This window comes from Microtus oregoni, unplaced genomic scaffold (genome assembly GCF_018167655.1).
Source record: "Microtus oregoni isolate MIOR12 unplaced genomic scaffold, Mior012 000002F_ref0000024, whole genome shotgun sequence".
Classification (NCBI taxonomy): Eukaryota; Metazoa; Chordata; class Mammalia; order Rodentia; family Cricetidae; genus Microtus; species Microtus oregoni.
The window spans coordinates 27,410,475-27,435,847 of record NW_024543061.1 but is presented as its reverse complement, the minus strand read 5'-3'; positions in this window follow the sequence as shown (position 1 = coordinate 27,435,847).

The following is a 25,373-nucleotide window of genomic DNA, read 5'->3' as shown; positions in this document are numbered from 1 at the left end:
ACACACCCACACACAGATATCCTGCTCCCCCATCAAGTTTTACCACAAGGTTTATACTTCACTTTTTAATTCTTTTCTTTGAATAGAGTCCCACTGTGTAGTGAACTGGCCCCAAACCTGTGATCTTCCTGCCCCATTCTCCTTACTGCTGGGAATTCTGACATGAGCATCATACCTGTGTTTTGTGCCTTTGCATGGGTATGGGGGTGGCTGGTGTTGGGGCTGGGAGCTGAGGCATTATTGCTGTTGCTGTGGCCTGCAGAGTCATGCAGCTTCCAGGGTCTTGGGTTCCTGGTCCATCACCAGCAGGCGAGTGGACATGCTTTGTATCCCTCCTTGGTCCATCACCAGCAGGTGAGTGTGGATGCTTTGTATCCCTCCTTGGTCCATCACCAGCAGGTGAGTGTGGATGCTTTGTATCCCTTCTTGGTGTGGATTAATAAGCAGCAAATCCCCTGGTTGAGTGAGGCTTTGCCAACCTGGAACCTGGCTCACTTTGTGATTCAGTTTTGAGTCTTCATCCAAATAACCTGTCGGGCATCCTCTTCCTCCTCTCTGAGCATGTAGTCAGCCCAAGCCAGAGCTATGCAGTGCACTATCTGCATATCTGCTCTAACAGGAACTGGCCTGTGCATAACTCATCAGACATCATGGGCCTGTCCTACAACAACTCACCTGAAACTGGAAGCCACCAGCCACTTTCCCAACCAGTGCCTGGTGGCGTCATGTTTTGCTGTTGTCTTTCTTTAATCTAATTCTGTTCAGTTCAGTGCCACTCCAGAAACTTAAACAGTTCCTAAGAATTCTGAACCATAAGGGGTTCACTGGCATAAACAAAAGACACATATGGTCCAGTTATGCTCCGGGGAGCTCACAGTTTCCCCAGGAACACAAACAAGATCCCTACACAACATAAGCTGAAAGTATGCAAGACAAATGAGCCATGGTCCCTGTTGGGTAGAGCAGAAGTTCCCAGCTCCAATAGATGATGACTTCTTCAATGGTTGGTCTTCATTATTGTGGACCTGAGTGGATTTAGAATTACCTAGGAGACACAGCTCTGAGCGTGTCTGTGTGGACATTTCCAAAGGGTTTAACTGAGGAGGGAAGACTTACCACCGATGTGGGTGGCCCCATGGACTGGGGCCCCAGACTGAATAAAAGTGTGTTGGGGAGATGGCACAACACTTACATCTCCCACACAAGCATGGGGCCCTGTGTTCAGATCCCCAGAGACCCATGAGACTATTTGGTGAGAGTGGCATCTTGCCTCTTATTCCAGCACCAGAAGGTGGAGATGGGGATTTCTCAGAGCAAACTGGATGTTAGGGCTTAGCCATATCAGTGAGTCCTGGGTTTGAGTAAGAGACCCTGCTTCAGTGAAGAAGGTGGAAGAGTCATGGAGGATGACGCCTAACGTCTCTCGCATGCCAACATGTATACACATAAACTCCTTTGCATGTGTACCCACGCACATGCCAAAAGTGCACCATACCTTACACATACATAAAAACAGAAAACAAACTTGGAACAGAGGGAAAGGGAGGAAACTTGAGTACCTGCTTTCTGCTCACTGAGATGGAAGAGAGCAGCCTCACACTCTTTAGGCCACGGTTCCTGCTACCACGCCTTCTCTACCGCGATGACCTGTACCCCTCGCCCCGCAAGCCAGGAGATATCCTCCCTCACTGTCTTGTCAGATACTTGTTCACAGCGACCCTGTCACAAAAAGGGTGGGTGGCTTGTGTTAGTCAATATTCTCTAGAGGAAAAGAATTGATAGAGTGCACACACACACACACACACACACACACACACACACACACTTATTAAATGGCTTAAAGGCTGTGGTCCAGCTAATCCAACGATGGCTGTCTAACAACAGAAGGTTCAAGAATCCAGGAGTTGTTCTGTTCACAAGGCTGGATGTCTCTGCTGGTGTTCAGGTGTTCAATATATGCTAAAATCCTGAAGTAGGTTCTAATGCCAGTGAAGGAATGGACTTGCTAGCAAGAGCAAGAACAAGCAGGTGACGAAAGCAAGTTTTTTTCTTCCGTGTCCTGTATAGAGGCTTCATCAGGAAGGCTGCAAGACTTAAGTCACCAGAACTGGGGAAAGGAGGAGGTGGCCAGAGAGTTCTGGGAAAGATCAAAGAGGAGGAATGGGTCTTGATCTGTCCTTGGTGTCTGTGAACAGCCTAGGTGATACTATGAGCCCTTGGAGAAGTGGGGTACATTGTGGAGTGAGGAAGCTCTCAGGCAGGGTAAGGACTAGTAGAGAGAGGATCAGAGGTGGAAATTGGACTTGAGAATGGCCTGCTTAATTTGGACTGTGTGATGTGGCTTTAAAACAAGTCCCTCCCCATGCTGTTTTCGGTTTCCAGACTCTGATGCCACCACTAGGCCCAGCTGCAGTTACATGTCCTCTCCTGCACATTTCACACCCCGCCCCCAGTCAAACGGCCACTTCCTTGGCACCCAAGCTGGACTGCTCTGCCAATGGAGCCAAAGTGAGATTGATTTTGGAGGTCAGCCCTTCTGGAGAGCTGAGGACGATCACATGGCCCTCTCTGAGGAGGTCACTAGGTGTGTAGAGGGTATAACTCCAGAAGCTCACATAGGCATTCTCCGGAAAACGCTCTTCTGAAACTAGCGAATTAGTCACTGACACCCCTGAAACGTTCGATGGGGGTCCCTGACCTAGCTTCTCTCCAGGAGAGCAGTTATTGGGATGGTTGACCCAGTGAGTTTTGAGGGTGCAGGGTAGAATAAGTTCTCGAGGTATTATGGGGAACCACAAATCTAATGGGACAGAATTCTTTTTTTTTTTTTTTTTTTGGTTTTTCGAGACAGGCTTTCTCTGTAGCTTTGGTGCCTGTCCCGGAACTAGCTCTTGTAGACCAGGCTGGCCTCGAACTCCCAGAGATCTGCCTGCCTCTACCTCCCAAGTTCTGGGATTAAAGGTGTGCGCCACCACCGCCCGGCTTGGGACAGAATTCTTATGAACAACTCTCCTTAGAGCATCCCAGGAGCAGGAAAGGTTCCATTTTCTGTTGTGGAGATTGGACACATCATAAGGAAGAGGTGTTTGTTCCTCTCACAGTTCTGAAGGTCAAAGGTTTAAGACTGGGTGACCTATCTGCCTGGAACCCAGTGAGGACCCCTTGGCTGCATCATTTTGCGACATCATGGTACCTGTTAGAGGCAGAGATTGCATGGAGGCAGTGATCCAGAAGAAATGGAGAGGGGGAGCCACACTCTGTTCCTGTATGCCCAATGTCCCATCTCTGAAAGGTCTCAGCACCTCTTAGCCCTGGGACCCTCAAGCACGGGCATTGTGGGGCACACTAATCCATGCCCATCACAGCAGAGACCACAGCATCATCACCACATAAAATATCACTGGAAAGAATCCATTTTCTCTAGCAGAAGGATAGGACTTGAGACATAACTGAGTCTTCATTAAGATGCTTAGCTTTGGGAATCCTGGATTTGGAGCCTTGGGATGAGAGCTCTGGACACTTTCTAAACACGCTCACCAATGCTTATATCTTCCCAAGGCAGACAAAAGAAGCAGGAGGATCTACCAAGGGGAGATCGCAGAGTGGAGATTTGATTTTCTTTCAGCAGCCTGCATCTTGCTCCTGGACAGGTAAGGACTGCTTCGGTCAGTCTCCATCTCAGCGCTGGGACCGCTCTCACATGGGAGAGGTGAACGCAGGGCCAGCTCCCTTCCTAGCAGAGGACTCAATAACCTAGAGTCTCTGAAAGAACTGGGGCTGAGGTTTGTGCTTGTGGAATTTTAATAAGAGGGGTGAGAAGAGGAAAGAGAGAAAGAGGCAGAGAGAGATAGAGACAGAGAGAGGTTGAATCTAGGTAAAGTTTTGTAGTATTTACAAACTCCAATTTTTCTTTCCTATTTTTATTTATTTATCCATTGTCCATTTTTTATGTATGTGGTGTGTATGTGTGTATGTGTATGCATGTGGAGGCCCAAGGTTGATCTCATTCTCCATCATGCTTCCACCTTATTAATTAGGGCAGGGCCTTTCAATCAAACCCAGAGCTGGCCCATGTGGCTAGTTTTGCTAACCAGCTTGATCTAGAGATCCCCCTATTTCTGCCTTCCAAAGGACCATCCAGATTTTTATTTTTGAGATAGAATTGCTCTCTGTAGCCCCACCTTTCTTCACTTTGTAGACCAGGCTGGCCTCAAACTCATATGCTAGACCAGCCATTTATGATGGTCCTGGTTTCCATCCTCATATTTGCATAGAAAACACTTTAATCTGTGAGTCAGCTCCTCAGTCCAGGCCTCAGTTCTTCCTCAGTAACACAGAGATCATAATGTAAATCTAGGAGTTGTTTTAAGAACTCGGTGAGATATTATATGTAGGGCACATACCCACCATTCGCTGAGTGACAGTCAATAGGAATTATCATGAGAACATTTAAGTCTGGTGTACCGAGTGAACTGGGCTTTTGGGAAAATAAGTGAATTATACTATTTGTTATTGAAAGCCAACAAACATCAAATATGAGTAGGGTAGATACTGTTAAGCACACTGGGCAGCAGGCTCCCAGGCCATGACCACGGCAATACAGGACCGTTGGTGACTCACATGTATCTCTAGAGAGTATTAACCAGTCCCTGTTCTGTGCTGGACACTGGTATAGGAGGAGAGGATTCAGCAGCCAATGGGCGATGTCCTTGATCCCTTGGAACAAACATAGAAGGATTTATGTGCAGCAATTAAACCAACAAAGTCATTTCTGATGGTAATGATGGCTCTGGGAACATTTCCCCCTCGGTAGAATGCAGCTGCCAAGCCCTTGGGGGCTGAGGCCACTCTGCCTGCCTGTGCACACACAGGGCTCCCAGGCCAGTCTTCTGGTTGATTGTATCCTATAGTCTTCAGGTCCTTGGAATACAGAGTGCCTCTGAATGTGAGAGAGCCTGGAAGATATCCTTTCCCTCCTTCTGGGATCATGCTAGCAACACTTAAGTTTTGAAGGACTTCTTTGCCATAAAATTCGGATGTTTCCGCCCCACTCAATGCTTCCTTGTGCCTCCCACTTGGGCTGGCCTCCGTGCTGCTTGCAGAGTCCTTGGGAAGCACATGTTTATTAGTTAAACAGAAATATGCTAACTCCCTCCTCCCCCCACGCACAGAAAGGCACCTCTGGAAATAAAACCAGTCAAGGCCAAGTGCCTGGGGGTCAGGAGCAGCGCTGCCTGCCAGGTCTTTCAAGTTTGATTTGCTGCAATCCGAAGCTGGCATTTCTGGCTTGGGATTGATGGCACAGGAAGCTAAGTATAACCTGAGGTCAGGGAACCCACTCTCTCTGAAAGCTACCAGTTCCATGAGAGCGGGCAAGTCACTATCACTCAGGCTCAGTTCCCTCAGCTGGGAAATGGGATGTTTTAAAAGTTACTGTGGTGAGAAAACAAGGGAAGATGATTGTTCTATTTAACTTTAAAAGAATTCATTTGTTTTTATTTTTAATTCTGTGTCTGGGTTTCTGTGTGGGGGGTATGTGCATGAGTGTAATTGTCTGTGGAGGTCAGAAGAGGTTATTGACTTCTCTGGGCTGGAGTGACAGATGCTTGGAAGCCACTTGGGGTTGACCAGCTGGATCTCTAGCATGTTCTAGGTCCGCTCAAAGTGAGCTCAGGACCGACCTCAGCTTTCTGGACCTCAGTCATTGTGATGAACGTTGATCAACCAGTGTGGTTAGAATATAACAATACAACAGTAGTAACTGGCCCTCCTGAGTCCAGTGTTCTCAGCACCAGTGTCTCATTCATACATATAGTCTAGAATATGTATATGTATGCATATACGTATATTCTAGTTTTTTAAAATTTAATTTTAATCCTATTCACGTATTCAGTTTCTTCCTTTTTACAGACGGGAATTGAGATTCAGTGGTAGAAATGGGATTTGAAACAGAATCTCTGATTCCAGAGCTTATGCTTATATTAAAATTACTGAGCAGTCGGTCGGTGGGGGCACACACCTTTAATCCCAGCACTCCAGTGGCAGAGGCAGGCGGATCTCTGTGAGTTCAATGCCAGCCTGGTCTACAGATCTAGTGCCAGGACAGACTCCAAAGCAACTCAGAGAAACCCTGTCTTGAAAAACTGAAATAAATAAATGAAATAAAATAAAACTACTAAACAACCTTAAAAAAAAGCACAAAACCATGGTAGTGGTAGTGGTGGTGGAGGTAGGTGTTGAAGGGATGCTAGCCCCACCGTGATCTGGGAAGCACATGATTCTGCTTGCTCTGCACATAGTCTGGGACATAGGCATGGTTTCTGTTCAGTGGTTCTGTTCAGGGTACCTTGTCTTCTCAAGGTTCCTCAATTGGTGAGATAAACAGCCAAAATGCATGCCCGTGTCCTTTCTGTATCATAGGCTGTCTCCATAGCCCCTGGAGATGGCTGTGACAGCCGCCTCGCTGAGAAGTGTGTGCTGGGCAGACAGGTGGTTCATAGCAAACTACTGTCCCTTGAAGGGCACCTCAGGCCTGTGCTTCTGGCTTTCTCCCGTTCAGTCTTCTCCCACGGACCAACATTTTTTGAAACCTCCTTGTCTCTCGGTCTGGTGGGAACACTGAATGCTAAAACGGTTTGGAAACCTACACTCTCTGCCTTTGGAAGGCTGAAAAGGAAACAAAACCACAAAAGTGTTCTGCTCCTTGTTTGGAAGGAGCTGGACTTCAGTGGGGAACCATGGGCGGGTGTGGAGCGGCTTTCCCTGAGGACTTGATGAAGAAAGTGATCAACAGCTTCTGTGCTCCTCAACCTTGTGGGTGTGGCTGGAACCCATCACCGACGTCCACTGAGACCAGACTGACCACCGTTCTTAAAAGAATTTTTTCCCAGTTATATGGGTATTTTGCCTACATGCACGCAAGTGTACTGCATGAGTTCCTTGTGACTATAGAAGCCAGAAGAGGTTATCGGACTCCTGGTACTGGGATTGTGAACCACCACGTGGGTGCTGGGAATTGGACTCTGGTCCTCCGCAATCATAACAAGTCCTCTTAACAGCTGAGGCATCTCTCCATCTCCTAACTTTTATTCTTTAGAGACTATTACTCTTGAAAAGTTGTATGCACGAAACAGCTCTTACCACAGAGGAATAGAGATTTCCATTCTGGAGTGATGGCCTGGGGACACAGATTAGGTTTCCTTAAGCTCTGTGCTCCAGTGAGGTAGCAATTTCACGAACCTTTGATAGTAACAGAACAGAGATAGTCATAAAATAACACACTTTTCAAAAACATTGGTATGTATGCATAGATGGGTCCCAGAAAAGTGGGGGAACTCTGCTCTAGGCTCTGGTTGGTTGGGAAGGAAGGGGTCTGTTGGTACATTTCAAATGATCCATCCAATGGTCTCAAAAATGTTAGGTGAGGCACAGAGGAGGGCAATAATTGGCCGTTAAGGGCATCAAAGATGGACCGTGATGACACGGCTGTGGACTTTGTGACATTCTGTCTCTCCACATCCTGAAGCTCTTTTTTTAATTTAATTTTTTTTTTTGGATTTTCATAATAGGGTTTCTCTGTGTAGCCTTGTCCACCCTGGAACTCCCTGTGTAGACCAAACTGGCCTGAAACTAAGAGATTTGACTGCCTCTGTCACCCAGAGCTGAAATTAAAGGTGTGCATTGCCATCATGAAGTTTGAGTTTTTTAAATTTTGTTTTGTTTTTCAAGACAAGGTTTTTGTAGTTGGAGACTGTTTGTTTGTTTCCCAGCCGCCCAGACCCAAAATAACCACACAGAAACTGTATTATTTAAAGCACTGCTCAACCTATTAACTTATGCATATTTCTAGCTAGCTCTTACATTTCAGATTAACCAATTTCTGTTATTTTATATTTTACCACGAGGCTCATGGTTTACCAGTACTGGCACTTGGATGTCTTTCTCCTTGGGTGGCTACATGGCATCTCACTGACTCTGCCTCCGTTTTTCCCAGCATTCAGTTTAGTCATCCCACCTTGCTCTATTCTGCCCTGTCATAGGCCCAAGCAGCTTCTTTATTCATTAACTAATAAAAGCTACACATATACAGAAGGACTTCCCACATCAGGTTTTTCTGTGTAACAACTCTGGCTATCTGTCAATCAACCTCTGCGAACAGTTTCTTCTAGGAATTTTTGCTTACAAGTATACGTGTACATGCATGCTCTTGGGTGTGGGAGTGGTTCGTGGGTATTGTGTGTGTGTGTGTGTCTATACATGTGTAGGTCAGAAGACAACTTTGTGGAGGTGGTTCTCTTCTTCTACCTTTATGGGGTCCTGGGGATGTAGCTCAGGTCATCATCAGGCTTTTTAGGCATAAGGCCCTTCAAACAGGCCAAGACATTAGCTTAAATTATTGTGAACATCTGACAAACTTTTCATAGACATCACTTATCTGTGTGTCTATTTAAGTTCAGAATTTACAGTCAGTCCTCCATTATCTGTGGACCTAGATCCAAACAAATGAAGATTTAAAATGCTGAAAAAAAAATCACATCTGTATAGAATTATTTCTTGTCATTATTTTCTAAATAATACACTATAGAAGGGCTAGGGAGAGCTCAGGAAGTGAGATGCCTTCTGTACAAACACGAGGACCTGAATTCAGAGCCCCAGCAGCTGTAAAATACAGTGAGCCCATCTCTAATCCTAGTGCAGGGGGCAGAAACAGAAGGACCCCTGGGATTACCGCCAGCCAACTAGCCATTCAGTGGGCTACAAGTACTGTAAGAGACCCTGTCCCCACCTGCCCCTTGGGGCAGTAAAGTGACTGATAGAAACACTGATGCACAGTGCACATGTGCATGCACACACACAATAGGTATAGCAGCTATTTACATAGGGCTTATATTGGATTACGTATTCTAAAATGTAAAAATGGCTTAAAGTAGATTGGAAAGTCTGGGGAGATGGTTCAGCTGCTAAAGTGCTTGCTGAGCAAGCATGAGGACTTGAGTTCCATTTCCAGAACCCACATAAAAAAGCTGGGCTTGGATGTGAGCCTTAGCCTTCAGTGGATGATCCAAATAACCTAGGTTTGGGGGTGTATGCTTATATCTCAGTCCCTTATATATTCAGGGAGGCAGAAACAGTGGATTCCTGGGACCTGCCATCATAGCTGAATCAGTGAGATTTAGGCTAAGAAAGACCCTACCTCACAAAACAAGGTGGATGGCGCCGAGGATGATGGCAAAGTTTGACTTCTTGCCTCTGAATACACACACACACACACACACACACACACACACACACACAGATACACACACAGAAAATAAGAAAATAGTGTGTACACTTGCTATTAGTAAATACTGTGCCTCTTAAAAGAGTTGAGCATCTGTGGCTACCAGTGTCCATGAGAAGGTCTTAGAGCCACCCTCTGCATGTCTTGAGAATAGACTGCAGTTTGCATGTCTGTGTGATTATTTTTGTATTATTGCTATAATGACATTTAGTACTCCATGTCTACTTCAAGATAGTTATAGTACTTACTCCAAACTCACAGGTTTGTGTTGTGAAATATTAGTTGAAGATGTGTTACATTTGTTTTTGCTGCGGAATATTTGTTTCATGATGCAAAGATGTGTTGCATTTTTGTGTTGTTGCAATTGTTTAACTCTGTGAAGCTGTGTTACTTTGACTGTCTAAAACACTAATAAAGAGCTGAACGGCCAATAGCAAGGCAGGAGAGGGATAGGTGGAATTGCCAGAAAGAGAATAAATAGAAGGAGAAAAGCAGAAGAGGGAGTAATGAGAGAAGGTGAGGAGGATTCCAGGGACCAGCCACCCAGCCACCCAGCCACCAAGCCACCCAGCCACCAAGCCACCCAGCCATCCAGCCACCAGCCAGACACAGAATAAGAAGGAAAGAAAAGATATACAGAAATAGAGAAAGGTAAAAGCCCAGAGGCAAAACGTGGATGGGATAATTAGTTAAGAAAAGCTGGCTAGAAACAAGCCAAGCTAAGACCGGACATTCATAAGAAAGAATAAGTTTCTGTGTGATTGTTTGGGTGCTGGGTGGTGGGGCCCCCCAAAAGGCAAAGAGGAAAAAACAACATTTTGACATTCCAATGTGGCCCTACGAATGCTGGAAGAAAAAAGCATATGGCTCCTTTAAGAGTTTCTGCTGGGGCTGGAGAGATGGCTCAGTGGTTAAGAGCACCGGCTGCTCTTCCAGAGGTTCTGAGTTCAATTCCCAGCAACCACATGGTGGCTCACAACCGTCTGTAATGAGATCTGGCGCCCTCCTCTGGCATGCGGGCATACATGGAGGCAGACTGTTGTGTACATAATAAATAAATTAAAAAAAAATTTAAGGTTATTCTGGGGCTGGAGAGATGGCTCAGTGGTTAAGAGCATTGCCTGCTCTTCCAAAGGTCCTGAGTTCAATTCCCAGCAACCACATGGTGGCTCACAACCATCTGTAATGAGATCTGGTGCCCTCTTCTGGCCTGCAGACGTACACGCAGACAAAATATTGTATACATAATAAATAAATAAATATTTAAAAAAAAAAGTTTCTGCTGTTTGGGGGAGCCTAGGCAATTTGGATGCTCACCTTACTAGACCTGGATAGAGGTGGGTGGTCCTTGGGCTTCCCACAGGTCAGGGAACCCTGACTGCTCTTCGAGCAGATGAGGGAGGGGGACTTGATCGGGGGAGGGGGAGGGAAATGGGAGGCAGTGGCGGTGAGGAGGCAGAAATCCTTAATAAATAAATAAATTAAAAAAAAAAAGAGTTTCTGCTGGACAGTGAGCCCTTGAGTAGCCAGTATATTAAGTAGGAAAAAAAAAAAAACTAAGTAAAAAGTTGCCTGCCACAGTGCAGGCACTGGCATTCCACTGTTGGGGGTTGAATTCGGTTCCTGGTCAGCTGCACATCCAACCAGGCCAAGAGCTTTAGGCTTCACTTTCGCAGACTGAGAAGTGGGGCAGAGCCCGTCACATAGCTATTCATGCAGACAACTAGAGATACACAGTAAAGACAGATTCAGATGGGGAAAAAAAACCCTTTAAATAGGTTCCAGTGTGCTTTACAGTGTGTGTAGGTGTAAGAAAGAAGAGATGAAAAAAGAAATAAATAGTTTAAACAATAAAGTCTTTAAAGAGAGAGTAAGGGGCTGGAGAGATGGCTCAGTGGTTAAGTGCACTGCCTGCTCTTCCAGAGGTCCTGAGTTCAAGTCCCAGCAACCACATGGTAGCTCACAACCATCTGTAATGAGATCTGGTGCCCTCTTCTAGCCTGCAAGCATAAATGCAGGCAGAACACTGTATATTTAATAAATAAATAAAAATGTAGGTTTATTTAAAAAAAATAAAGAGAGAGTAAGTAAAAGTAACATAAAAGAAAAAAGCCATGCAAGATGGGAAAACACAGAGAGAGTTTGTATCCTGTATGTTATGGTGTTGATTTTAAATTTTAGATTGCTGATAAGCAAAAGACAGCAGCTAAGAGATATGAGATTGAAAGAGGGCCTGCTGAAATAAGCCAGCCTAGATATTTTAAGAATTCCTTAACTTTAAAAGGGAACTAAAAAATGCATTTGGAGAAGAGAGTTTGCTTTTATTTCTACAAGAAATGAAAGGGAGGCTGTGGGTTCCTTCAGGGTTCATAAGGATCGGGTTTGATTGGGGAAAATCTCCTAACTCTTGACAGGTAATGTCTATCAACAGAGTTTACCACTGGTCTTCCCAGGACTTCATCATTATCTAAATTTTCTCAGGGTCCCCTAAAGATGCCTTCACTCACAGCAAACAGGAGACTGTCTAGAGAAAATGATTCCTGCATTCCCAAGAGTTGGGGTATGGGTGGTGTTTGGTTATTTGGTGGGTTATGGATGTTTGTTATCATTTAGGGAAACATTGGATAAAAAGACAACTATTGATCTCAGGTATTTTTCATTTAGCATGGATTTTGGAATATTGATACAAATTTAAAGTTATTTTTGTTATACTGTTTATATGTTTCTACTCTCCTTCCAGCTTCAGGTCATGGCTGGCGCCTGTCCATTCTCTGCCTCTGTGGTCCCCTTTTTGCCCCCTTTCCAATGTCTGCTCATCCTGCCCCCTCCTGCAAGGATACCTGTGATCACACGAAGACTCAGGTAGATAATTATGGTAATCTTCCACCGTTCATTTAACCACAATTTCAAGTCACCACAAATTAGAATCACCTGAGAAGGGAGCTTCCCCTGAAGGACTGCCCTGAACGCCTTGATTGACATGAGAAGACCCATCCTGACATGGGAAGCACCTTTTGGTAGCGGCCCAGATTAAAGGGCATGGAGGAAGGAAGGTGGCTTGATTTTGGCTAGCTCAGTCTTCACTATTGCCCCCTCAGCTTCCCCTTCTGCCACTGAGGTGATTCAGGCTGTCACTGCTGCTGCTGTTGTCTTCAATGGACTAGCCTTCCAGGCTTTTGTCGTTGAGTATGGATCAGCAGCCCTCTGAGAACCTTCTAGGCACTGGATTGCCACTGCTGACCCAGTTTTGTGGACTGAGCATTCTCAGTCTCAGGTGAGATAACTTGTTACTATTCTGAAGTAAGTTGATACAATAATAATAACAATAATAAAGTCGTCCTATTGGTTCTGTTTCTTTAGAGAGCTCTAATACAGGTTGTTGTTCAACCATACTTTATAATTCTCTTCTAAATTGTGACACTCTCTCAAAGTTAGGAAAAGAGTAACTTTAAAGAAGAGAAACCCCAACAAACGTGACCTCAGCCAGGTGGTCAAGCACATTGTTAGTGTGTCCCCCATGACTGGTGAGATGGGAATGGCATCCCACCTTGAAGATGATCCAACCTAAACCACATAAGCCTGGTTCAATTCTGGGAAAAACAATAGAGCAATGCCAACAGAGGTGTTTCCATAAAACACCAGACCAATACTCCTCAAAGTTGTCAAGACCATAAAAAAATGAAAGGGGTTGGTAAGATATAGCTGGTAAACGTGCTTCCAGCCCAGCCTGATGCCCTGAGCTTGCTCTGCAGAATCCATATTGTGGAAGGAGAGAACTGACTCCCAAGAGTTACTGTCTGATCTTTACATACCCACTGTAGCATGTGTAAATAATATAAAATAAATAAATAAACAATAAATAGATGAATAAATGAATGAACAAATAAATAAACAAGTGCAAAACAATAGAGAAAGTCTGAAAACTATTTAGAACCAGGCCCAAGGTCAGGAGATATAAGCAAAGTAACTGTCTTAGTGTTCTATTGCTGTGAAGAGATACCATGACAATAGCAACTCTTATAAAAGAAAGCATTTGATTTGAACTGGCTTACAGGTTCAGAGGGTTAGTCCATTTCATCACAGCAGGGAGCATGGCGGCACATAGGTGCACATAGAAGGAGCTGAGAGTTCTATGTTCAGATCTGCAGGCAGCAGGAAGAGAGACTCTGGGTCTGGCTTGGGCTTTTGAAATCCCAAAGCCTACCCCCAGTAACACACTTCCTCCAACAAGCCACTCCCATTCAGCAAGGCCACACCTCCTAATCCCTCTCAAGTAGTGCCATTCCCTGATGACCAAGCATTCAAATATATGAGCCTATGGGGGCCATTCTCATTCACACCATGACAGTAACGTAGCAGATTGGAAGAGGAGACATCAGCAAAGCCTAAAGCAATCCAGGGAAAGCCGAGTCCTCTGTTAAGGGCAGTAAGTGCTCTTAGCTGCTGAGTCATTGCTCCAGTCCTAGACAAGTCTATTCTACAATCAACCCCCTTTACATGAAAAATAAACGTTTACAAACAATCATTTCAGGAATTTGGGCATTATTCTCTCCAAACTTATTTCTGCTGTTTGTTGGGCAAAGTAATTTTAGGGTTCATGGAGAATTTTCAGGAGGATCTTTTTGCCATAAAACCACATTAGCCTAGAGGGAATCCACAGGTTTTCATCCTCTGTGGAAACAAAAGCAGAATCTCTTTTCTAAAGTAACATATCCTTAGTCTCAAATTTGAAGTCAAGATACCTTTAAAATATATATGTTGGTTTACCTTAGCAGCCCCCAGAATCAAATGTCTCTCTGCAGTCAAAAAATTCAAAGAAAACATAATAATATGCATAATCCAGACTCTCTGTGCATTTTCCACCTTTATGTGGCTTATTCTTTTATTCCTTTAATCTCTGATGATCTGCAATTTTTATTACTTTTACTGTCTCTTTGAAGATTTTGTTTTATTTTTTAAAACTATTTAATTTTGTAACTGTCTATATTCTTTTCTTCTCTCTCCCAAGCTTATATACATTTTTGAACACAGTTCTTATGTAGTGGTCTTTTATGTCTGAATCTGTCCTATTGCATATCTGAAATACTTTTCTGACAAGGAGCATTTTAAAATGGTAAGCAGTGTGGTTGCAGAGGCTCTGGATGCTGGCTCCACCTCTCTCAGCTTTTAATATGGCAGTGGTACCTTTACCACCAGCTCTGGGACTGCCGGGTAGGAACCGTACTAACCACCTCAATTTGGGGAAGAAGCTAAATCTGTCATGCGTCACACTGCACTGCCTGGAAATATCTCTGTGTATGGTGGTGTGAATCTGCCATGCTCTCCTGCCTGTGCCTGCCTAGCAGACCCAATCCAACAGGTTGCCCAGGCAGAGTCCTGAGCTGCTGGCATGCTCTCAGCAACTTTTCTCCTAACCCTGAGTGGGTGTATAAGGACCTGGACCCAAAGTGTGTGGCTGGGCATGCATGTTAGCCCCAGTGGTTCGGGTGCCATTTGTAAGAGGAGACTGCTCTTTCATTTCTGGGCCACACAGACTCAAATAATCACACAAAAACTATATTAATTACAATACTGCTTGGCTAAAAGATTATGTGTATATAGCTCTTACATCATAAATTAACCTATTTCTATTAATCTGTGTATCACCACAAGGCTGTGGCCTACCAGTAAGTTCTGGTGCCTTCCTCCTGCAGTAGCTACATGGCATCTCCTTGACTCTGCCTACTCTCTCTCTGTATCTCTTCCAGCCTGGCTATATTCTGTCAATTCATTAACCAGAGCAGCTTCTTTATTAGCCAATGACAATAAAACATATTCACAGCATATAGAGGGGACACATCATGTCCATGACTCAGCAAACTGAGTCAGCTCCCCAGCCTCACCTTGAGTTTTGAGACAGGGTGTCTCATTGACTCAGAGCTCACCAAGTAGGTGAGACCGGCCCATTGTCAAGTCCCAGGGGCCCTCCTGGTGATGCCTCCTCAGTGCTCAAGTATTAGCCCTACTGTCGCATCCCACTTTTCCTTTCCTTTTTATTAGTTTTTAAATTCCAGGTGTGTTTAGATGAGTGTATACATGTGACTCCATGGGTGCAGGATCTGCAGGAAGTCAGAACAGGTTAGATGCCCTGGAACTGGAGTTACAGATCACAGTAAGTCCTCTTAACCCCGAACCATCTCTCCAGTCCCAGCAGGCCAGGTTTTTGTTTGTTTGTTTGGTTTTACATCAGTTATGGGGATTAAAATCAGATCCTCTCTTCTGTATATATGCCCCAACTCTCCTTTTTCATAATTGTTAAAATCCAGGGCGGTGGAAAGAGCTTGGTAGCTGCTGAGTGGGAGGAGGGATGGGGAAGTGACTGTGGCTCACTTTTAGTCTTGGCAGGAAGGAGTCTCTGGTTCCACAGGGAAAGATCTGCATCAAAATCATCCCTGGTGAAGGGCACTAAGCCAGTGAGGGCCAGTTCGGGTGAGACTCGACTTCTCTCTGCCAAGAGTTGGGCTGAGATACAAAGAGTATTGTGGTGTCAGGGCTGTCCAGCCTGGGAAGCTTCAAGAACGTGTCTGCATGCAGGTGAGGTCTTTTGGCTGAGCACCTGTGAAAATGGAAGGTGCGGTTAACCACGGCCTGCTTCTCCACGTCTTGCTCACTGCTGGTGGGCTGTTCTCAAAACACTGGCCCGAGGTTGGGTGATACGGTATTTGTTCCATTAATGCCCCAGAAGCCAGGCTTGACATTGGCACTATTTGTCTAGCTGGTCTGGGAGTCTGGGATGCCTGGACCACCCTGGGACTTTGATTTGGTCTGGGTGGAGATGAAGCATAGTGTGTGTCAAAGCTTCCCAGCTGATTATGATGTATAGTCAGGTCTGAGGACCACAGTTCCTAAAGCAGTATTCCTATTCTGTTCCACTGGGCTCCTCGGGTAGCACTGGGCACAGCCCACCAGTGTCTGGGCTGCTAGAGTTTGGACTTTTAATATCTGCCAAAGGACCAGGCATTAAAGTTTGGCTCCTACTCCATGGTGCTGTTGGGAGGCAATGGTGTTACTTTTCCAGGGGAAACATGAGCAAAGGTATATTTATCACAGATAGTCACTGATGACAGCCCAAAGAAATGATCTGTCCAAGTATAGCCTAGGGAACTGATGACTTTATTGTGGTCACTTATAGGTGCCTTTAAGCTATTGTATCATCAAAAACACCCCAGCACGGTGAGGACTCAGAAAGTTACACACTGGAGTTCTCTGCATGACTAGAAGGCCACCTCATGGAAGAACCCCTTTCCCCCAGAACTATTTACTACTTATAATTAGGGAAAAAAGTGAATTCTTTGAGAATTTCATACTTTATATTTTGATTGTATTCACTCCTCTTTCATCTCCTCCCGGGTCCATCTCCACATAGAAATATAAATTCTTACTTATTATCACTGTGTGCATGTGTGAGTATGTGTGTGTGTGTTTGTGTGTGTGTGTGTGTGTGTGTGTGTGTGAGAGAGAGAGAGAGAGAGAGAGAGACTTTCACATGCCACAGAACATGAAGACTCCTTGTGGGAGTCTTCCTATACCTCTCGGGTCCTTTGCCTTAGTGGCCAGCACCTTCATGCAGTGAACCTGAATCTGGAATCTCACTGAATCTGGAAGGTGCATTTTTAATATTCCTCCATTTTCATTCCTCAGCGTGTAAGTATAAAATTTGCCTATCTTCAGATTTTATGTTAAAATGTTTGGATTTTGAAATTGCTGTCTGACAGGGCTGGAGAGATGGCTGGGGGTTCTTGCAGAGGACCTGAATTTGGTTCTCAGTGCTCATACATGGTAGCTCATGGCCTACTATACCTCCAGTTCCAGTGGCCCACACTACCTGTACCTCCAATTCGAGGGCATCCAGTGTCCTCTGTTGGCCTCTACAAGTGCCAGGCAAACATCTGGTGCACACACACAACATCTGGTGCACATACACAACATCTGGAGCACATACACAACATCTGGAGCACATACACAACATCTGGAGCACATACACAACATCTGGAGCACATACACAACATCTGGTGCACATACACAACATCTGGTGCACATACACAACATCCGGTGCACATACACAACATCTGGAGCACATACACAACATCTGGAGCACATACACAACATCTGGAGCACATACACAACATCTGGTGCACATACACAACATCTGGTGCACATACACACAAGCAGAAAGGAAAGCCCTGCTCTAGCTCCAGGGACATTTGAGAATCCCGTCCTCAGGCATCTTCCCTAGAATGTGGGCCATGGGCGAAGGCCCTTCCTGGCCCTTCCTGCTGGGCCTGGGTTGTTTCAGGTGAGGTCTGTTTTCTCTGGTGGACCCTGCATTATATTATGGGTGCTGATGTCAGCTTAGAGAGATGGAAGGAGAGGAAGTACAGGTAACTGAGAGAGTCCTCAGAAGGAAGGTGGAGGAAATGAACTATGTAGGAACAGCCTGGGTGTCAGGCTGTTGAGAAACTCTTAGCAGAATGGATGGAGGGTCACCCAAAACTTGTCCAAAGAGTCCTTTGTAAGGCAAATGATCCTGCTCTCAACCCCCTGCGGTGCCTATGGCTGATGAGAGTATAGCAAATGCTGCATGGATTCCCAGGCGGTGCGGATGGAGGTGGCTGTCCATGCAGCCTTGCAGCAGGGAGCACAGGAAGCAAGCAGCCTTTGTAGCTGTGTGACTGACCCATGTCACATGAGGGCAGATTGTCTCAGGAGGTTTGCTCTCCCGAAGGCACTTCTGCCTCTGAGAGTAGACTTTACATCCTAGTTCTAGATCCCAGGGGTGGCCCCTGGCATCCAGGCCCAGACATTAGGTCTCTGTGTTAGTTACTTTTCCTGACACTCCGGCAAAACACCTGGCAAAAGTAATTTAAGGAAGAAGGTCTTGTTTGTTTTCCAGTTTGAGATGTGGTCTGTGATGCTAGAGAAGTCATTGCGGGCAGGTACTCAGTGCTCTCTCTCCCTCTGCCGGCGTGTGCGCATGTGTGTGTTTATGTATAGATGTGTGTATACATACATGTTCATGTAGAGGCCAGAAGTTGACACTGGTGTCTTCCTCAGTCACTCTCTTCCTTTTCTTTTGAGACAGGGTCTGTCATTGAGACTGGAGCTCCCAGATTTGGCTAGACTGGCTTGTCTGGGGGACAGTCCTTTCTCTACTTTCCCAGGGACAGGATAGGTTGGACTCCCATCTGTTACTTTGTTTTGTTTTCATAGGGGCTCATTTTGTAGCCCTGTTGGCCTGGAGCTCACAGAGATCCGTATGCCAAGTGCTGGGGTTAAAAGAATGTGCCACCATGTTTAGCCTCCTTCTTGTTTTCTTCTCCTTCAATTTCTTTTTTTTTTCTTTTTTTTGATTTTTCGAGACAGGGTTTCTCCATAGCTTTTTGGTTCCTGTCCTGGAACTAGCTCTTGTAGACCAGGCTGGCCTCGAACTCACAGAGATCCGCCTGTCTCTGCCTGCCGAGTGCTGGGATTAAAGGCCTGCGCCACCACCGCCCGGCCTCCTTCGATTTCTTTTAGGTCAAGAGCACAGACTGTTCTAGAGGACCCAGGTCTGGGCCACAGTATCAGCACTGGTGAACAAACATGTGGGAAAAATGCCCATAACGTGTAAATTGAATAATAAATTAAAACATTTAAAAAAGATTTATTTTAGGGACTGGAGAGATAGCTCAGTGGTTAAGAGTACTGGCTGCTCTTTCAGAAGACTCCTGTTCAATTCTCAGCACCCACACGGTGGTTCACAACTGTTTGTAACTCCAGTCTTAGGTGATCTGTTTTAGATAGGCTGATTATTGCTGTGTTGAAACACCATGACCAAAATCAAGTAGGGTAGAAAAGGATTTATTTGTCTTATACTTTCATATCATTGTGCATCATTAAAGAAAATTAAGACAGGAACTCAGACAGGCAGGAACTGGATGGCAGGAGCTGATGTAGAGGCCATGGAGGGGTGCTGCTTACTGGCTTGCTCAGTCTGCTTGCTTACAAAACCCAGGACAACCAGCCCAGGGATGGTCCACCCACAATGGGCTGGACCTTCCTCCATCAATCACTAATTAAGAAAATGTCTGCCTATAGCCTGATCTTATTTTGAGACATTCCTTCATTTGTGACTTCCTCCTCTCCAGTGACTGTAGTTTGTGTCCAGTTGACATAAAAGTATAAAAGTAGCCAGCACAGGATCTGATGTTCTCTTCTGGCTTCCATGGGCATGAAGACACAGCACTCCTATACATAAAATTTTAAAAAATGAAAAATTATTTTATTTGTAATATTATGTGTGTGTGTGTGTGTGTGTGTGTGTGTGTGTGTGTGTGTGTGAGAGAGAGAGAGAGAGAGAGAGAGAGAGAGAGAGAAAGCGAGCGCACTGAGTGCAAGTGTTTTAGAGGCCAGAGTTTTGATTCCACTGAGCTGGAGTGCCATGCATTTGTGAGCTGCCCAGTGTGGAGGCTGGGAATCAAACCGGGGTCGTCTGAACGGGCAGTACTTGCTCCAGCCAAACACCTGACTTTTTTTTTTTTTTAAATCTTTTTAAAAAGGGGTTCTGGAGCTTTATCTCAGATCTTTAAGCTTGTAAGGCAAGCTTTTACTGACTGAGTTATCTCTACAGCCCCAATATTAAATTTCAATGTTTTGAAGATCACTGGGTCTACCCGAAGCTAACCTATGAGCTTCAGGTTTATAACCTTGAACAAGTTAAATTACAGATTCCCCAACTTTGGAGTCAGGGGGGCTCTGCTTCTCACCTTGTCTCTTTCTACTGGAAGCTTTGCTGGCATCTCTGTAGAAATGGATATGTTTTTAAAAAAATCCATTGCAAGGGAATGAAACAGTTAAGTGCTCAGTATGTTTTTGTTGATTAATAGTTTGATTTTGGGTCAGTCAAAGCCATTGAACACTAAGCCATTGAAACAGCAGGAAAGCCTCGTCTAAGAAGCTGGGAACTTCCCAGTCCTTGGCTTCCATCAGACTACATGAAAGCGGTTATTTAAGTTGTTTCTGAAGTGGGGCTGGAGGAGGAGACTGAGGCTTTCCATCCGGGGACTGCTCCAGGCCAACCCACACTCCCTCTAGCTACCCCGTTACCTGTTAGAGATTTTTCCTAGTATGGCTCTATCGAAGGCTGTGGTAGGCAGTGGGACACAGAGCTTTCCTGTGTGGGCACAGAACTCTCTGTCAGACTGCACACTGGAGAAACCATAGGGCTGATGTCCTCACCCCTGGGAGGAGGAGTAAGGAGGGGGGCAAACCATGGCAGGGAAGACCAGTAAGGTACAGAAGCCAGGAGGGCGGCTTTCACTCCAGTGGGCCCTTTGTGTTCTGAGACAGGGTCTTACCTTGGAGTCTGGTCTGGCCTTTAACTTGCCATTCTTCTGCTTCAACATTCTGAGGGCTGGGGTTACTAATGTGTGCTATTGTGCCTGACTTCCTCTGTATTTTTCAGCCTGCACACACTGGGGAGCTGCATTTCTGAATGAGGGGTACTGTGTGTTGCTGGGGCCTGCAGGGGGCTGCTTGGTGGCATGCCAGGAGGAGCTGGGTCTGCCAGAGTCCTCAACGTTTCTTTCCTTTCATGTCTTCAGGAGTGTTCTGGGGTTCTGTGGGAATGCCTGTCAGATTGTCCCAGCTGATGGCCATGACCACAGTTTAGGACCAAGGGGTGTGTCACAGAGTCATGGCCATGGAAAACTAGGATGTATTTGTCAGAAAGGGAACATTGGAAACACCAGTCTGTTTAGAAAGCATCTTTTAAGATTCAAAGTTGGGGCTGGACAGACAGCTTAGTAGTTAAGAGTGCTTGGGGCCCTGGCAAAGGATCTGGTTGGGCTCCCAGTGCCCATATCAGGCCGTGTGCCACAGCTTTTTAACTCCTGTACCAAGGGGTTTGGCGCCCTCTTCTGGACTCCACAGAAAACGACACTCACTCATGCGTGCATACATACACACAGAGACACACATAAGGTTTAAGAAAGATTAGGAAATGAATCGGATATCAGCACAGCATGATCAGGGTGTTTTGTATAGTTAATAAAATTGTGGAAAGATGTGTCAACATGTTTCAGCTTATGGAGAATTTCTGAATTCTATTTCCTTTTTTTTTTTTTTGGTAGTTTCGAGTCAGGGTTTCTCTGTGTAGCTTTGGTGCCTATCTTGGAACTCACTCTGTAGAGCTGGCCTTGAACTCACAGAGATCCTCCTGATTCTGCCTCCCAAGTGCAGGGATTAAAGGTGTGTGCCACCACTGCCTGGCTCTATTTCCTTTGCTTGAGATAGAGTTGCCACTCTGCAGCCCAGGCTGGCCTCTAACTTACACTGGTCCTCCTGCCTCGGGGTCCTGAGTCCTGGATTACTGATGCCACCACACAGCCTAAATTCTATTCCAACAAGGAGATGCCACGGGAGATCTCCCTCTTAGAAACACAGAAGCTTCACCAGCTCGTTATTTACAGTCTTTGTAATGAGAAGACGGCTGAAGACTGAAAACAGCACTGAGCATCTTTGAGTCTCTCAGAAGCTGCTCTCAAAGGAGCTAACTAACTTCTAGAGGATAAACAGTCCTTCTGAGGACAGTCAGGACGTGGACATGGTTTCACTAGGGCTGAGGATGGACCCTGGAAGGAGAACTTGGAATTCCTGGGAAGCTCAGTTCAAAGGTGAGACCACAGCCATTGCTCTGTTCTTGAGGTGGTGAGGGCAGAGGTCCCAGGGAGCATGGCATATAGTGTGTGGTTCACCTGCTCCCCAGTTCTGCTCTCTCAAAAGACAAAGACGTGATTTGTGAGGTGTGGGAAAGGTGGGTCTTCCATGCCCCGGTCTTAGGAGAGCACCAGGAGCAGATGTAAGAGTCAGGAGGGGAAGGGAACATGCTTGTTATATATGTGGGAGCACAAAGTGACAGTGGCACTCAGGATGGACGGGGACACACAAGTGTGTAAATCAGACCGGCCTTTGAGTGTGTGTCTGTGGGGATTGTCTTGATCATCATTTGGCCCAGCCCACTGTGAGTGTCACTATCCCCCAGGCAGGGGGTCCTGAGTTACACAAGAGTGAAGGGGACTGTCTGAGAGCAAGTGGGCAGCTCGGGTGCATTTGTCTCTCTCTGCTCTTGACCATAGGCGTGATGCTTTAAGCTCTCATCTTGGTTTCCTCTTAGTAATGGGTGGCAACTTGGAATCATGAGGCAAATAACCCTCCCTTTTCCTCTAAGTCACTTTTTGTCAGGATGTCTTTTTTTTTTTTTATTCCAGCAACAGAAACGAAACTAGAATACCTAGCTGAAGGTGTAAGTCATAAACAATGCCACACCAGTTTGGAATTATGATTAATAGGGTGGTATTTATTTAAAGGGAAAAAAACTTACAGATCACCGTCAGCCCTCAGCACAACCAGGAAGGGAGTCTAGTGGCCGGTGGAGCAGGAAGTGAAGAGAGAGAGGAGAGGGAAGTGGCCGCTTTTTTAAAGAGAGAGACACCACGCCCCAATGGGCTGGTATCTCAGCGGCTATAGGCTGGAGGAGTGGGAGGACCTCCCGCAACACCTCCCCCTTTTGTTTAAATAAGAGAGTTCTAAACCTACTATGAAATTATATACAATAAGTACAAATATCCTATTCTAACTAGCTTAGGTCTTGTATAATAAATAACGTGGCCAAGTCATGAGAGAAAGTAACTACATTTATATAGTCTTCAACCCCATCAAAGATCTGAGAAGGGAAATAATGTTACCTGGGTAATTAGGAAGTTCAGTAAAACAACTTCCAAAACATACAACAAATCACAGAGACAACTAGCTACCTGGGCAATCACCCAAAGTCACGTTAGCAGCGTTGAAGCAACCAACTTTGGCTAAGGCCTAACATAACTGACATACCATTTTCAAAGGCAAGCAACTTTTCAAAACTATCTTACCCTGTCTTGGCAGGATATGACAGTCCTGTTTTATCCATTGATGCACGCTCTGTATCTTTGTCAGTGGTTGAGGTATGGGTATTTCTTTGCCCAAAGGCCAGTTCTGCCAAATAGAAAGGCTCCAGGTGGAGTGTCTTTGGTGCTCAACATTCTCTCGGGAATAGAGCGGTATTGCAAAGAGCAATTGTGTCTCACTATCACGAAACTCTGAGTTAGATTAAAGGCCATTTTCTACAGCTCTTTGAAGAGGTTGAAGATTATCTATCTATACTGAGTATAATCTCTATATATCTAAAGAACCTGATTAGTCTAATTATAAATGACAAACTTAGATGACTATTAATCTATATAATTCTCAATATCTATCTAACTTAAAGACTAAGACAATAAACAACTGTGAAACAAATGAGGACAATGACCTCCAAATATAAACACTGTACAAATATACATTGCAATATGGTAAATATATATCAATACACAAACATTATATAAGTATCTTAATCAGAGGTAGAAATGTACACTGCAATATGGTAAATATATGCAATATATATATCAATACAATATATGTCAATACATAAAAAATGTTTTAAACAGGTAGAAACATGCATGCATACAATAGTCAATATAATTTAACTTTGTATCAATATACAAGAATCTATACCAATATATTTGTCTAAAAACAGTAACTCACAATTACAAATCTATTATCCCATCATCCCTCTTTTTTTTTTTTTTCAAAATGATCCCTGAGCTTATAAAATTCCTCCCCCAACCTCCCAACCCCTAAATGATGTCCCTAAACCCAGGGGCAAACTTTACTGGGAGAGGGGACATCGTCCTCTAGAATTACTGCCAGCTGTCATGGGGGCGACGTTCTTTCTGGGGGATCCTGTGAAAATAAAATGATGGTTAAATTTCAAGATCAATGTCTTTTAAAATTGCAAATAGTCTCTGAGTATTTTGTGGAGGTCTGGCCAGAATGTTGTACAAGATGTGCACCATTTCAGCTAACCAAGTTGGGATCGTCTTGTGCAGCTGGTACCCAAAACGGGTCTTGTAGTAGCGCTATCAGTATCATGACGTCCTATCAACCAGGTAGAGTTGTTGTGAGGCCCCATCTTCTTCCTGGAAACTTCAAATGTCACTTCAGGAAAAACTCATTGTTCATTGTGAAAAACTTAAACATTAATCATATAGACATATATAGACATATATATATATTCACTGAAAGGCATGATAGATATATTAAATGAAAAGTATGATAGATATGAAGAAAAGCAAAGATGTTTTCTAAACTCATATTTCTTTCTGTCCCATATCACTTAGCTTACAGCCGGAGGAGTGACCGGATGGGAGCTGAGGCTGCTGGTCACCGTGTGGCCGATCAGAGAAGCACCCGGGAGGGCAGTCTGTGCAGAGGCCTAGGAGTAACCAGCATAGCTGTGCTGGGGCTCTGTACACACTTCCAGCCTTCCTAGCCCTTACCGTCCTCCAACTTGATCTGGGCAGAGATTATTGCTTCCATTTTGCAGCTGCTGAGGTCGAAGCTCAAGTGCCTGTCAGTTGCCTGGGGACTTGTACTGGCACAGGGCAAAGCTTAGACAGGACCTTGTTGGTCTAACCTCTTCTCCCATTCTGAGGGGTGAGCAGCAATGGAGAAGGGCACAGGCACCTCTTCCAGCTGTAGCTTCACGTTTTAGCTTTCCCTCATTCTTGACCAGTCCGCTTCACCACCTTCCTCCTCACGGTGTCATGAGGTCAAGGGGCCTAAATCTCTGCCACAGCTTCATCAGACAGACACTTTGTTCTCACATGCTGCTGAGAAGCGCGAGAACAGAAACAAGCCGTTTAGAGAGAGAGACCATCTTTATGCAATTTATATTACATTGTCCTGAAATCTATTCTATTATTGTTTGTTAATTTCTTTTTCAAACAACTTATTTTTAATTATGTCCGAATGTGTGGGAGGGGTACGTGCATACGAGCACAGTGCCCCCAGAAGCTAGAAGAGGGTGTCAGACTTCTGGAGGTAGAGACACTGGGCTTTTGAAGGACTCAGCGTGGGTGCTGGGAACGAACTCTGGTTCTTTGCTCTTAACTGCCGAGCCATCTCTCTAGAGTACTGTTTGCGCATCTCTTATGTAAAT